Source organism: Zootoca vivipara, chromosome 10, assembly GCF_965207765.1.
Source record: "Zootoca vivipara chromosome 10, rZooViv2.hap1.1, whole genome shotgun sequence".
Lineage (NCBI taxonomy): Eukaryota > Metazoa > Chordata > Lepidosauria > Squamata > Lacertidae > Zootoca > Zootoca vivipara.
Window position 1 is genome coordinate 47,554,431 of NC_142593.1, and position 16,412 is coordinate 47,570,842.

The window sequence follows — 16,412 nt, forward strand, 5'->3', positions numbered from 1 at the left end:
GAAAATAAAAAGGCACTTCAGAATTAAGAAGATGATCCCAAAAGACTTTACGGCATTTTCAAAGGAGAGAGGGAGAAAATTTTGCACAGAAAGCAGGGGGAAATGGATTTTTGAGTAACAATAGGGACATAAACCAAAATGAAAATTGAGGCTAAATGACGCCCTCTCCCCCCCTCCCCTTCTCTCTGCTAGTTGCATTTCCACCAGACCCAGGCACTTGGCAATATTTTTATCCTTCCCTCCTGACACTTTTCAAAGCCTCGTTTGCGCCCTAATTTCTTTGTGAGGTCTGAAGAAGTTGAATTAATTTTTAATGTTAAATGAACAGATATTTTTTTCTGGGGGTGGGGTGCAGGGAAGAGATGGAATTGTAAATGTATGAGTAGAATTTTGTGACTCGTTGGGGGTGTGTGTGTGTGTGAGGCTCCTGGCGGAGAAGCAACTCCAAAAGACTCTGTGACATTAAGAGTTTCCTTCCAGAATTTTAAAGAGTCTGGAGGGATGTTAAATGCAGAGATAATCGGGGAGCTCTTGATTTTTGATTAACTCTGGTGCTAAACCGTTTATAATAAAAGACCATTCCAAAGTATCTTTTTTAAAAATTCGCCTTCTCCCTCTCCCTCCCCCCACCCCCCCCCAAAAAAAACTGTGGCAAGAGCCTGCTTAATATAATACATGAAACTGAAGGCTGTTTCCTTATCAAAGCTTTGCAGCCGACTGTGCATTATCAAAGGGCTGCTTCCAGGGCTTAATTTGAACTGGGGCTTACCAGACTCCTGTTTTTGAAATTACCTGGAACATGAGAGAAGCAACAATAAAGAAAATCCTGCCTCTGAGCATGGGCGGAGTGCTTTCCTCCTGCCGGGGACGATTGCCTCTTCCTGGTCATTTCATACCTGAGTTGGTACTACTGTATGAAATACGTGCATTAATAACGATGATGATGATAATAATAATAATAATAATAATAATAATAATAATAATAATACTATCCATACTGTGTTGACTGCCAAGTCTGCATGTATAAATCATGGTTCTCCCCTCCTTCCAGCTACATATGATTTGGAAGGGGCTGGAAAATTTAGAAATGTGTGATTTGGGAGAAAACGTGTGCAAAAATATATATGTAAGTACACATTTAAATATGGTGTGCTGGTCGAGAACCGTAACAATAAATTAACTAACTAACTAACTAACTAACTAACTAACTAACTAACTAACTACAGTAACTAACTACAGTAACTAACTAAATAAATATGGTTTTTGGTGTGGATTTTTTTTTAAGCGCAAATCCAGTTCCCACACGTAGGATAGGGTGTCATTCAACAGGGTTGACCTGCCTGCAGAACAGACTTTGGCTCGCATAAGTGATGTTTACCTTTCCCCTCTCTCCCGCAGCTCCCTGTGTAACCCTAATATGCAGGTGGTGCTGTGGTCTAAACCACTGAGCCTCTTGGGCTTGCCAGTTGGAAGGTTGGCGGTTCGAATCCCCGCGATGGAGTGAGCTCCCATTGCTCTGTCCCAGCTCCTGCCAACCTAGCAGTTTGAAAGCACGCCAGTGCAAGTAGATAAATAGGTACCGCTGCGGTGGGAAGGTAAACTGCGTTTCCGTGCGCTCTGGTTTCCATCACGGTGTTCCGTTGCACCAAGAGCGGTTTAGTCATGCTGTCGACATGTCTGTGGACAAACGCCGGCTCCCTCGACCTGAAAGCGCGATGAGCACTGCAACTCCATAGTTGCCTTTGGCTGGACTTAACCGTCTGGGGTCCTTTACCTTTTACCTATTCTAGAAAGTAAGGGCACCCTCTGGAACAGACTGGTTGGTTGTGTGGGGTTGCAGAGGAGGAAAGGAAGGAGAGGTCCTGTCATATCTGCCAGGACAACATTGTAACCTGTCCGTATTTGTGCTGTGTTTTTCTTGTTTCTTACACTAGGATTTCTAATTATGCATTTGCTGAATTAGGCCTCTGGCTGCATGTACATAATTAAAACCACATGTCGTTGATAACGTAACACCAAATCCAAAAATAAGAGGCAAGATGAAAACCAAAGATTTAAAGCCCATTCCTTCTTCTGCACACATGAGCATGAACTTAGCCATACAGAATTCCTTCACTGGGTACGATTGGATAGCCACAACACCCTATTGGCAGGTCCCTTGATGCTGGGTTTAATCTGACCAATGGGACGCTAGTCAACATGGATCAATTGGATATATGCCAATGCACGTGACCCTGAGCTTTTCTCTCTTGGTCAGTGCATCAGAACACCCACCCACCTCTCCCTATATTTAGGGCTTGCGTGTTTGCGTGTTTGACCTTGCTATGCCGTTGTCTGCCGTTGGGATGGGGGCATAGCAGGAATTTTCCCCACTTGGCTGATTGGCTGGTGCCACTTGGGTTTTGCCTGCTGCATAGCAAATCGTCACAACGTGTAAGGTTGCGGATAGGCTCTGGTTCAGGTGATAGGGATGGGGGAACGCTCTCGCCATCCCTATGCGAATGGGTATTTCGTTAAAGGAATCCAGGGACTCAGTGGTTTGGTCAACCCTGCGAGGGGTTGTGCCCATGCCTGAGTCCAGGGGGACATCTGGGTGGTGGACATAGCATGTCCCCGGCTTTCCACCATTCCAGGTGTTCACCCTTGGCTGACCTATGCTGGTGCCCTGGGTCAGCGCTACCTGCAACGGTGCAGGGAGCTAGTCGAACCAGAGCCTATGCAACCACTCACTTCCTGTAATCAATAAAGTTGTGGCCTAAATTCTGCCAAAAACCAAACCAAAATTTGAGTCTTGTCTGAATTTATTTTAGGGGGAGGTTTAAAGGTCTTCACACACAACTAGCAGAGAACAACAGTAAATTACCAACCCATCAATGAGTTCGGAGACCACTTAGTATACTTAAGTGGAATTCCCCCACATTAAAACCTTCAGTAATACACATCTAGGCATTCCCCAATTCAGTGTCAATTAAATAATTATACTTGACAAGCCCTTTTGCACCATCCCTGCCTGCTCCACTCCATGCCTCCCTTTCTGAGTGGGAAGATCTGAAGGGTGGATGCATTTGGCTTGGAAGATTCACCGTCAGAAACTCTGGCAATGCATGGACCATGGAGAGGCTTCTAAGCTCACTTGGCTGACCATACGTAGAGGTATCTCTTCTTTTCAGTCCCACCTGCTCAATACAGGATGTGTGGGGTTGGGGCACTGTGCATGGCCCCACAACCCCTACCTGCATTGACATTCCTTGTTCAGGGCAGTAACACCTCAGCAGAGCTACAGAAAATGCAGAAAGTTTGGCCATTGATATGAGAGCCAGTGTGGTGCAGTGGTTAGACTAGGGTTCAAATTCCCATTCAAACAGGAAGCTCACTGGGTGATCTTGGGGCAGTCACCGTCTCTCAGCCTAACTTACCTCACAGAGTTGTTCTGTGGATAAAAATTGGCAGGACAAAGAAGTATGTCTGCCACCTTGGGCTCCCTGGAGGAAGGATAGGTTATTAATGTGATAAATAAATACAATAAAATGTATTTAGAGTGAAAGCCTTGATATGTCTGCTCGGAGGTAAGCTCAACTGAGTTCATTGTGGCTTACTCCCATGTCAGCGTACGTAGGTTTGCAACCTTAGTTGATTATTCGCCCCCTGATTAAATTACATTTGAATAGATTTACTTTTGAGTAATAACAGGACAGGAGTGCCTGGCGTGCTATGGTCCATGGGGTCACGAAGAGTCGGACACGACTAAACAACTAAACAACAACAAGAAGATTTACTTTTCACCAGCATCTCAGTATAGATTCATTTTTGAGATTTTGGAGAGAAAAGCTTAATAAATATGGACACAATCTACTGTTGAAAGGAAAAGCAATCTTTTTTTATTTCAATTATTCAACAAAACTGCGTTAAAAATGTGCCCTGCTAACCCTCTGCCCTAACCTATTAAAGTTCTCCTTCATTGACTGATCAACTAAAGCTTCCTTTGGTTTTAATCTACTCATTTAAATAGATCGGTGCAAGCCTATTTAAGTGCCTCTTTGTGAAAGCAGCTTGAGGAATTCTGACTCCACACAGAAATGGGTGGAAAGGTTTCCAGGAGGATAAGTGAATTTGCATTCCACCCAACAAAGCTCACACCCTAAGTTCATTAAAGGTGACGCATGGATTTGAAAACTAGGAGAGTAAACAGCACTGAAATCTGGGTGTGAAGGCAGTAATAGCTTCACCCCTTTGCTCCTGGAATGGGAAGGTATTTGTAGGTTATTTAAGGTTAGCCTTTAAGAGAAACCATAAAAAGTAAAGTAAAGGTAAAGGTACCCCTGCGTCCAGTCGCAGACGACTCTGGGGTTGCGCGCTCATCTCGCTCTATAGGCTGAGGGAGCCAGCGTTTGTCTGCAGACAGTTTTTCTGGGTCACGTGGCCAGCATGACTAAGCCGCTTATGGCGAACCAGAGCAGCACACAGAAACGCCGTTTACCTTCCCGCCGGAGTGGTACCTATTTATCTACTTGCACTTTGACGTACTTTCGAACTGCTAGGTGGGCAGGAGCTGGGACCAAACAACGGGAGCTCACTCTGTCGCGGGGATTCGAACCGCCAACCTTCTGATCGGCAAGCCCTAGGCTCTGTGGTTTAGACCACAGCGCCACCCGTACAGCCTCGCAAAATCAAATCAGAGGCATTTGGGGCATGTGCCTTACACATTGCTAGGAAAAGCTCATGTGCAAATGAGCAGAGTAATGCCACACACACACAACTGCTTGCTTGTCCAAACTCTCTGGGCAGTTCATCAAACCAATTCAGGTATTTGCAAAGTAAAGAACATGGTTTGGATCCACAGACCTCTTTCAGGATGAAGACATATGCAACAATTAAAAGTGCTTCATGTGCTACCCTGAAAGCAACATATGAATGCGTGTTCAGATGTCTTCCCTTAGCACCTAAAACCTTGCATCTGCCACGGAAGCTTTTTATTCTCCGTGAGCTTTTGATTAGAGGCAGGATCTGTGAACGTAGGTACATAGGGAAGCGGCCTTTACACAGACTTCAGACCATTGTGGCATCTAATTTAGTGTTCTGACGGTTCTCTCATGTTTCAGACCGGAAGCATTCCCAGCCGTACCTGGGGGTGCTGCGAATTGAACCTGGGACCTTCTGCATGCAAAGCAGACGATCTACCAGTGAGCTGCAGCGCTTTCCCTATTTATTTTGTGCTTCCCCATCTAAAAGAATGGAGCAGCTTCTGCTCCTGTGTGCATTAGACATGCTGTGGTAGAGCCAGTGTGGTGTAGTGGTTAAGAGCGGTTGACTCGTAATCTGGGGAACTGGGTTCGCGTCTCCGCTCCTCCACATGCAGCTGCTGGGTGACCTTGGGCTAGTCACACTTCTTTGAAGTCTCTCAGCCCCACCCACCTCACAGAGTGTTTGTTGTGGGGGAGGAAGGGAAAGGAGATTGTTAGCCGCTTTGAGATTCCTTCGGGTAGTGATAAAGCAGGATATCAAATCCAAATTCCTCTTCTTCTTCTTCTTCTTCTTCTTCTTCTTCTTCTTCTTCTTCTTCTTCTTCTTCTTCTTCTTCTTCTTCTTCTGTCTTTCCAGACCCACGATTCAACTTCAACCCAGACATGCATATGGGGATTCATTTCTGCTTTCTTTTAATGATAAATTTGTATAGTGGTAGAGCTGCTGTTGGTCTTTACCCAAGACCAGGCTAGTAGTGCTCCAACCATGCGCTGATGGGAGCTGTAGCCCAAAACATGGAAGGTACCAGGTTGGCAAAGTTTGCTATATGCCATGAAGACAGCACTGTTTGCTGTGTTCAGTGGACCACAGTATTAGGCTGAAAGGAATGTGCAGCATGATGAATATTTTTATTAACTTGTGCTCACATGGGGGCGGGGGCGAGTGGGGGGCAAAGCACTGGAAATCGTCAATAAAGATAATATCTTTAAGTCCAGCCATTCCTCCGAACGTCTTGTTTGGCATTGATGCTGATGAACCCTCACAGCCAATCGCTAGAAAACTGTTTCCAGCCTTGTGATGATCGGATCAAATTGAGGGTAATTGCATTAATAGATTTTGGAAGTATTTATGTTGGAAGTCCATCTCGTTGCAGCTGGTAATAATTTTTACTAGTCTTTTGTCTTCCCAGAGTTTAAGAGAGCTGTTGATTGAGTGCAGTGGCTGGGGTGCCAGGCTCTGTGCTGCTAGTTCCTCATATTCGGAGATCAAATACCACCCCCCACAAGCCCACATGGCAAATCTTGAGGTGACTTGTGAGAGCACCTTATGACGCTTCAAAATCTGTGGAAATGGTTATACAGTAGTCAGCATTAGGGCTGGGCGATATCTGGTTTTCAACATTGTGATATATCACCAGCTAAACATCATGGTACAGTGGTACCTCGGTTTATGAACACAATTGGTTCCGGAAGTCTGTTCATAAACTGAAGCGTTCATAAACTGAAGCAAACTTTCCCATTGAAAGTAATGGAAAGTGGATTAATCCGTTCCAGACGGTCCGCGGAGAAACCGTTCATAAACTGAAGCGAACTTTCCCATTGAAAGTAATGGAAAGTGGATTAATCCGTTCCAGACGGGTCCGCGGAGTACTTAAACTTAAGCGTTCATAAACTGAAACATGGGTGTAATTGGTTCCGGAAGTCTGTTCATAAACTGAAGCGTTCATAAACTGAACCGAACTTTCCCATTAAAAGTAATGGAAAGTGAATTAATCCGTTCCAGATGGGTCCGCGGCGTTCATAAACCGAAAATTCATAAACCGAGGTGTTCATAAACCGAGGTTCCACTGTATATCAATACAGTGGTGCCTCGCAAGATGAATTTAATTTGTTCCGCGAGTCAATTCGTTTTGCGAAAAATTCGTCTTGCGAATCATGGTTTCCCATAGGAATGCATTGAAATTTCTTTTTTTGCCCATAGGAACGCATTAATTAAATTTCAATGCATTCCTATGGGAAACCGTGATTCGCAAGACGAATTTTTCGCAAAACAAATTTGTCTTGTGAGTCACCATCAGATGCGTCTTGCGAAAAATTCGTCTTGCAGGGCATTCGTCTTGCGAGGTACCACTGTATATGTTTGAAATAAGGATGGAACTATGTATGTATTGTCTGTCTTCATGGTTTCCCCTACATTGTGATTTTTGCATACATCATGATTTGCAATAAAGGTAAAGGACTCCTGCATGGTTAACTCCAGCCAAAGGCGACTATGGGGTTGCAGCACTCATCTCACTTTGAGGCCGAGGGAGCTGGCATTTGTCCACAGACAGCTTTCCGGGTCATGTGGCCAGCATGACTAAACTGCTTGTGGTGCAATGTCACACTGTGACGGAAACCAGAGCACACGGAAACGCTGTTTACTTTCCCACCACAGTGGTACCTATTTATCTACTTGCGCTGGCATGCTTTTGAACTGCTAGGTTGGCAGGAGCTGGGACAGAACAACGGGAGCTCACCCTGTTGTGCAGATTCGAACCGCCGACCTTCTGATCAGCAAGCCCAAGAGGCTCAGTGGTTTAGACCACAGCACCACCCGCATCCCTGATTTGCAATATATTGCCAGGGACTCAGCTACATTAGTCAAAAAACGCTTTGAATGCGTTATAAACATGCAACTCCAGATGGTGTCAGAAAGCAAAAAAAAAAAAAAAAAACAACTATGCTATTTTTACATAGAGTTTTTTCCTTTTGTTATGACAATTTAATTTCTGACTTATTAATAGTGGGTTTTTCCTTGTGTGTAGATCCCCCCTAAGTAAAAAGAAAAAGAAGTGAACCCAATATCACGATATGGATTTGAAATTGGTTTTGGGCGATATGTCAATATACCGCCATGGTCTTTGACCGTAATAAATAATAATAATAATAATAATAATAATAATAATAATAATAATAATATCATATATCGCCAAGCCCTACTGAGCTCAGCCCTACTGAGACCAATGACCTGACTCTGCAAAAGGCAGCATCCAGTCTTCCTAGGAAAGTGTCATTGAACTGTTGCTAATGCGTCTCCCTTGCCTGGACTGAGGTTTAGGTGTGATACGTCGAAACCTCTGATATTTGTAAATCTGGAATGTAGCCAGCTTTAAAGAAGTAAGAGTCACTCTGTTACCCCACCGATTCCAGCCCCCTGCAGCCATGCCCACCACCTGCATGAGCCCCCAGAAGATCTCATGTGAAGGAGTGCAGTCCTCAGACTGAAATCCCACCCCCCAATAGAGGGGAAATTACAAGGGAGCACAGCTCCGGGGCTTTTTTCAGAGCGGGAACAAATGACATCATCTGCCAGAGCCCAGTGTAGCTACTGGCAAGTGAATGAGCCGATAAAGAGGCTTTAAAGTTTCACTATTGTTTGTGACAGAGGAGCATAGAGGCAAGAATGAGAAAACATAATAAGGCAAAGCCAGCGTACTTTGCTTTCTGTTCTTGGACGGGGTTCCTATAAATAGTAACGCTTCTTCTTCGCAAGGTGGTTTGCACTTCTAATTAAAAGCTAAAGGCTTCATTTCAGCTGGCTGAAGACCTTTTGTTCAAACTCAGTGTGTTTTACAGACAGAACCTATGTAGTTAGGAGCAAATACCCTGGGTTCAATGGAGCTTATGCCCAGGAAATTATGCTAAGGATTGCAGTCATGCTGATCCTAATGGACTGGGTATTATGCTAGGCACTGCTGTTTTCCAGAGTATTTGTATGTATAAGAGAGAGAGAGAGAGAATGAGAATGGATGTTTTATTTGACTCTCGTTGGGAGAGTGACATTGGGAGCTCTGACAGGCACCCCCAAACTGCGGCCCTCCAGATGTTTTGGCCTACAACTCCCATGATCCCTAGCTAACAGGACCAGTGGTCAGGGATGATGGGAATTGTAGTCCAAAACATCTGGAGGGCCAAAGTTTGGGGATAGCCTGAGCTATGAGAAAAAACTTCTGCACTTCAAAATCTACTACACCACTTCTAGGGTTCTTAGATTTTCTGGGTGTGTTTTTTGGAAGTACTACAGTGGAACCTCTGTTGTCAAATGTAATCTGTTCCGGAAGACCATTCAACGTCCAAAACGTTCCAACAACTGAGGCGCAATTGCCGGCCGGCAAAATCAATTGGAAAAAAATGGAGAAAGGTGCCTCAGAAGCTGTTCGACTTCGTTCGAAAATGGAAGCATTCACTTCTGGGTTGTCGGCATTCAAAACCAAAACGTTTGACTCCCGAAGCGTTCAACGACCGTGGTTCCACTGTATAAAAAGAAGTAACCCCCTTGCATTTCATAGGATCATAGAATTGTAGAGTCGGAAGGGACCCCAAGAGTCTCGGTTTATAATCAGTATCCTAGATATGAATACCGGTAGGAAGGAAAGTCGGTTTTGGAAAAGCAAGTAACAGTGATGGTGATCGAGGCATGTAATTACCTGATGTGGAATTCCAGTTTATTGCATTTATAGATATTTTATGTATAAATAATAATAATAAAATGTAATGAATACTTTGTTGACATCCCTCTGTCTTGGGACACAATGGAGGAGTGTGCCTTTTGGGAGTGAAGCTGAACTGTTGGAAGGTTGCAGCGCCTGCGGCTATAGGGACTGATACAGGAAAGACATGCTTTGTTGCAGCTGGGGCAGATGAAGGCATCTGGTGGTGCTGCTGCAGATGCACAACAGTGCTTATTCTCTCTCTTCTCTTCCTGGCCGTCATTTTTCCTCTGGTCTCTTCTGTGGATGCACAACCTGACTTATCTCCAGGCACTTTGGCCGTCTGCAAGGACTGGGTTGATGTTGATGTAATTTATAATAAGCTAGATTTAATTTAGACGTCTAATTAGTAGATTTATATCCCAATCTTAAAGCAAATACCTTCACAAAGTGGCAGACTATACTACACAACTAAACAGCAATTGAGCGCCACGAAAAGCACACGTGTAAAAACACCCCAAATCCTTAAAATTGCCAGCATACTCAATTGTCCCAGCATTGCCACAAAATGCAGTGCAAACAAAATTAAAACAAAACAATGTGGTCGTTCCATTTCCATATCCTGATTTAAAACCAGTGTATTCTATGCATCCACAGGTGTTTTCTTGATTCCCTCACTGAACAGTGTCCATGATCCTATGTAAAGTTAGTCCAGAAAAAAGGGAATCCTTTATGTTTTATGAGCTGCAGATATTCTCATATAAAGGCAAGTTCCCTAATGAGCCATCTCTTAGGTGTGTTTGAATGACCCACCTAGTCTGCTCCTTAGAGGACTGTGCAATTTATAGCAGTTGCAAAACAACAACAACAACACCACACACACACACACACACACACAACCCCACAGTGATTTTGCTGTGCTCATTCTTTCCCCTTGTGTTCCTTTTTTTGTACAGTATTCAGATTTTTGTCATACGTAAAATTCAGACTGGGAAAAAAAATCATCAGAAACTTAAGCCCTCGGTGTATGTTTTGAAATGAGAATTCATGAGCCCTTGGAAGAAATCCGTAAGGGTTGGGGTTTTTTTTTCCCCCTAAGCAACTTTATTTTTTTTATAATAATTTTTATTAGTTTTACAAACAAAACTAAACAAACTACACAAACATACAATATAACACTGTCCCTTCGTTTTCCCTCCACCCACTGGTTCACCTCTGCCACCAGTGAAACCCGTGCGCTTTGAGAATCAAAGGGGTCCATTGTAAGTTGGGTTTGGCCTCCCCCCTCCCTCCTCCCCCCTCGTCCCCCCCTGCCACTGAAAGGACAGGAATGGAGGAGCTCTGAGGATTGGTTTCCCCCAGCTCATTCATAAGCTACTTAAACAAATACAAACATAACAATAATAGGGGAGAATTTTAACTCCCCAATTCTTATTACCTTAACCTTATACTTGTGACTTCCTCGATAGTCTTCCTCCTGGTTTTCCTTAAGCAAAATCTAAAATTTATGGCGGGTTTTCTATTTCAGTTTAAAATCCTTTTCTTATATTATTAACTCAACCCTCCTCCTTTTCCATGCTGCCCTCCCACAGGCCCCCTCCTGCCACAAGAGGAACCTGTGGGGCACAGCATTTCCAAGGTTCCATTGTATCCCCTCCTCACCCCTCTGAGCACTCCCTGCCACTGAGTATCTCAGAGTAAGGAAAGGAGAGTAGGCAGCGTTCTGCCTAAACCTAACTTAACTTACAAAAATTTACATTAACTTAAATTCTTTCCTAAGCCGTTCTTAGAACTCCCTCCAGAAAACACAGCTTTTTCCATTCATTTTTACACTCCATCTCTTCTCCCTAAGTCTTTTCCCCCAATTGGATTAGCATTTCCGTTAACAGGCCAAAATTTCAAAAACCGTCTTTCAGAAACCAAAAACAAAATTTTTTTAAACTAAATATTCACCCCACACCCATTCTTTCCCATATCCGTCTCCAGACCCTTGTCCTCCCTTGCCCCTGTCTTTCCCATTCCTCCCTGACATCACCCCACATTTCAACCCCTCCAGGATCTTCAAGTCCATTAATCCTCAAATTCCTTTGCTTCTCATTTTCTTGCTCTGCTTGATTTTCTTCCTTTTGAAGTCCATGCTTTGCTTCATCCCAAACATATTTTTTATAGTCCAAGTCCTCTTTAAAATTTTCATCTAGTTGTTTCTCCTGGCATCCAGATTCAATCTCCACAGTCTCCAAAGTCAAATTTTCCTCTAAATCCTGGACTTGGACTTCATCCTCGACTGCTGAAAAATTGGGATGTTGCCGTTCCTTGTAGATATCCTCCCATATTTGTAGATAGTTTAGCACAGCCTCCTGGAAGGCTCGAGAGTACTTTGTTTTCATATTTCTCCTGACCGCAGACAAACAGGAGGTGGAGAACAAAGAGGTGCTGGAAAATTCCTTCCTCAGACGGTCGACTCCATTTTGGCTATTCTTTTCCTTTGTCTTTTAAGTCAATCACAACTCCATTCTTAATTCCAAAATTGAATAGTTCTACCACATTTTCAGTCAATCTTTACTGATTTCAACAGTACGATAAATCCACCCGGTCTTTTGACAGCTTGACAGCTTTTGACAGCTGTCAAAGCACTCTCCCCCTTGATAATGCTGTACCTCAAGGGGTGCCGGACTCGGGAGTTGAGAGGGTTCAAAAAGTCTTTCTTTCTCTCGGGTCCACAGTCCCAGATGCCTTTTGCTGTTCAGCTTAAGATTATTTAAAGCGCCTCCCAGTTTTCCATTAGGAAGAGACCGACTTCCGTTTCTTTAAAGCCTCTCCTATTTTCCAATTAACGAATTTAAAGTCCGTGATCGCAAATTCCGCTTACTTTTTGGAAGCTTAAATTTGTTCGGAAGAATCTGCCGCTTGCCGGGTCAGGACTCGGAGCTTCACTTCTCGGAGGTAAGATATAGCCCAAAATGGCTCCCGCGGTTCCACCCCGCCGGCTCTCGATCGCTCTATTGAGCTCTCGGGCAGCGGGGAATCCGCAAAAAACGGAGCAACCGCTGGGCACGTGAGTCACCGGGACTCTCTACCCGGTGTTTTTACGGGGAATCCGCTCGCTCTGCGGACTTCCCCCCCCCTCCGCGAAGCCAGGGACATCGGCACGCGAGGTCCCTGCGTCCTTCTCTCCGCCGCGACAGACCGGAAGTCCCCCTAAGCAACTTTATTGCTTAGGAACTTTTGTGAACTTTTCCCACAGGAAGGGCTTGGGAAAAGAACTGAGCACATTTGCAGATGTGCCAGAACTTTTTTGATCCCTAATATTTCCAGATTCCTCGTGTTACGTTCTAAGAGTGGTCACATGCAAACGTTATTCTTCCTTTGATGAAATTTAGCAAATCTGTTATGATGGAGTAAATGCAAATATTGTATTGTGGTTACAAAGAGGTCTTCACAAAGAGGTCTTCAGCTGTTCAGTGTTCTGAAGAACCACATCTACATCTAATCATACCGTAGGTGGGCAGCTGATCTGGCAGGTATGCACAAGTTCGCGAGCCGTAACCTTTTACTTTCTACTGTGGTCCCAATCTAGTGAATGCCTGGGGGAGCTGCCATCTGCTTCAATGGGTGGTTTCCCCCAATGTAAATAGCATGGAAGGCTCACCCCACGTTGGGACTGCAGCAGAGGGCAGAAAAAAATCAAAGCCTCTTCACTTCCCATGCCAGGGTCCCCATCAAGATTAGCTGTCCCTGCACCACCAATTGAGTTTAAGAAGCCTTTTCATGTAATTGAGTGAATGGGGTCTCATCTGTTTTGGCCTTCTAGAAGCTCCAGCATTAGCTGAGCCACAGCCTGGCCTTTTGAGTAAGATGAACAACACATTAAAAAAAATGTCAAAGTGGGTTGGGCTTTTGCATGTGTCTGATACACAGTCTTTCAAAAATAGTATCTGAAGAATGTATGCAAATAAATCAGATCTTGAAGAGTCAGCAATGGGCATTGTAATTACTTACTTACATACTTTCTTTTTAAAATCTCTTTCTATAAGCCAGGAAATTGGTACTGAGGACACTTTCGATACTCCGCTGGGAGGGACATAAAAGGAAGGAAGAGCTCAATTTGTTAGAGAGGATGAAACAAAACTTTGCATGTAATCAGGATATGCTCTGGGACTGGTTTAATAAAGTAATCTCGATGAATATTAGCATTGCATTGTTCTTCTTCATGTATGCCTGCCTTTTAGATGTCATTCTTCTCCTTTCAGCCCTGGACTTGGTGCCAATTCAAAGACCCCTCTGTATCTCTGTTTGCAAGGCCAAAGGTAGCTTGGTTGAAACTGTTAGGGCACTTTCCTCATTCAGTTATTTGAGGATAATATGAAGTGAAAAGAAAGATAGAAAATGTAGAATTGCGGGGAAATTGTAGATTCCCCCCCTAAAACCATGCAAAGAAAGAGAAAACAATAATGGGTCTCGTTAGTACAAGGACTTTCACTTTCTCAGTCGACTGTTCCCTTCCTGTACCCCCCCCCCCCGCACATCCCAAATCTACTATGGGGCTTCCACCAAACATCTGGGGCAGAGGCTCCTGGGAAGAGCATAGAGAATGGAAGTTCTGTTGTGATCAGGACATATTTGTTGCATGCAACTGAATGCAGGCTGCCGGGCTGGAATTCTCCCTACCAATTGGCTGCACGAGCTGTGACTTTGATCAGGGCCGTCTTAAGGTCCTTGGGCGCCCTGGTGCTGGGATCCCTCGGGTGCCCCCCCTCTTTTTAAAAAAGGAAAACTCTTACCTGGCGTGCTGGGTGGTGGGAGTCTCACGGCAGCCCCCGCGCCTCACAGCGGGGCCGCGCTGTGCCAGAGGCCTGTCCGATGCCGCCAGATTGAGTGGGGGATGGGGCGCTGCTGCTCCGTGCAGCCTTCCTCCCTTCTCCCAGCAGGCTGGGGTGCCTGGGCAGGCCGCGCCGCGCCGGGTTCCTTCCCGCCAACAGGGCGCTGCGTTTCATTGGTAGAGGTGCTGCCATGTGGTGTCGCCTCTACCAATGAAACGCAGCGCCAGGGTGAGGGATGACCCTGGCGCTGCAGAGCGGAACAGGGTCCTAGTGGCCCTGTTCCGCTCGCTTACCTCCCTGCTCTCCCGGCGCGGCTGGTGGAGGGAAAAGGGAGGCCGCCGTGAAGCTTCCCCACTTGCTGGGGCGCCCCTCAGTGCCCCCTGATCGCCCAGGCGCCATGGTGCATTGCGCCACTAGAGTCAATGGGCGAGCCGGGCCTGACTTTAATGTATGAAATAAGCAAGTACACAACCTTCAATTGGTTCTGCTGCTTAGGTGGTTTAGGGATTGTGTGTGTGTGTGTGTGTGTGTGTGTGTAGCACTCCAACTGCTCAGAAGTCACAAAAAGAGCAGTTGTAGGAATCAGCTGAATCTGGAGGACAAGTGCGGAGAGGAGGGCAGAGCACCAGCAGGGCTAGCCCGAGACATTTTGCTGTAGATGATAAGATATCTCCCCTCCACCCCTAATTCCACATGCCCCATTGCATCTGAGGGGGGAAGGCTAACTTGGGAGATACAGAACAGGTGGGGTGGCATTGACAGCTGTCTTCCCACACCTTGCTGCTGTTCCCCATCATGCATCACCTGCTTCTTGAGGCGGCTGCCTCGCTCCGTCTCCAGGACTGGCCCTGAGCTAAGCACAGTTGCAAGAGCAGTCAGTTCTGAGGTTAAGCTTGTGAATGTTGTGTGTGTTTGAGAGAGATTAGAGGGCGGAGAATTATACGCGAACCGGAGGCACGACTGGGGAATGGATAAAGTAGCTATGACAAAGAAAAATGTGCCTACCATTTATATATTTGTTTCACAAGATAATGTTGTTGGCATCTGTCTTTCTCGAGAGACGATGGAAGAGTGCACCTTTGGGGGTGAAGTCAAACTGTTGGAGAGTTACAGCACCTGCTGTGGCTGTAGAGACAGATACAGGAGAGAGATGTTTTGTTGCAGCTGGGGCAGATGAAGGCGTCTGCTTTCGCTGTTACAAATGCACCATGGCGTTTCTTCTCTCTGCACTCCTCCCAGCGGTCATTCCTCCTTTGGCCACTGCTGTGGATACACGACCTGACTATCTGTCTCCAGGCACAAATTCCTTGAAGGCGGATCCCACCAGTAATTCCAGGGGTGATAACAAAGAAGATGAACCTGTGGCTGCATTCATTGCAACCCAGAGCAAAAATAAGGAAGGCAAATTTGGAGGGTCATACTTTGGCAGAAGGGACCCAGGTGGCACTGTGGGTTAAACCACTCAGCCTAGGGCTTGCTGATCAGAAGGTCGGCGGTTCGAATCGCTGTGACGGGGTGAGCTCCCGTTGCTCGGTCCCAGCTCCTGCCAACCTAGTAGTTTGAAAGCACATCCAAGTGCAAGTAGATAAATAGGGACCGCTCCGGCGGGAAGGTAAACGGCGTTTCCGTGTGCTGCTCTGGTTCGCCAGAAGTGGCTTTGTCATGCTGGTCACATGACCTGGAAGCTATACGCTGGCTCCCTTGGCCAATAATGCGAGATGAGCGCGCAACCCCAGAGTCGGTCACGACTGGACCTAATGGTCAGGGGTCCCTTTACCTTTACTTTGGCAGAATGTGTAAGTTAAACAGACACGTTATGATTAGCAAGATTATGAAGACCTATATGTGTATGCACATTCAATTTGTGTCTCATTGTTCATTGTGTTCCATGTCATGGCCATGCTAGAGCCTGTCAGAATCTTGGAAACTCTTTTCGACGTAGATGGGCAGATACTAATTCAAACACATACATACAATCTCCGAGTGTTGCAGGAGGACATGTGCATTTATAAACATTTCTTTGTATTCCTGCTCGTGTTCCTCTTCTGCTGTCTTTCTAGAACATGACTGATAACCCAAGAGTGTATTTTTTAAAAAAAAAACCCAAATGAATAGAAAAACAGATTATAGAATTAACGAGAAAAGAGAATAACGCTAAG

The 16,412-nt window shown here is 45.3% G+C and overlaps 1 protein-coding gene across 6 annotated transcripts in view; it reads left to right on the top strand.

The window, feature by feature from the left end:
* The window catches only part of PDZD2 (PDZ domain containing 2), a 257,387-nt gene that overhangs the window by 51,212 nt on the left and 189,763 nt on the right, over nt 1-16,412 (top strand). The gene's annotated exons all lie outside the window — the stretch shown is intronic.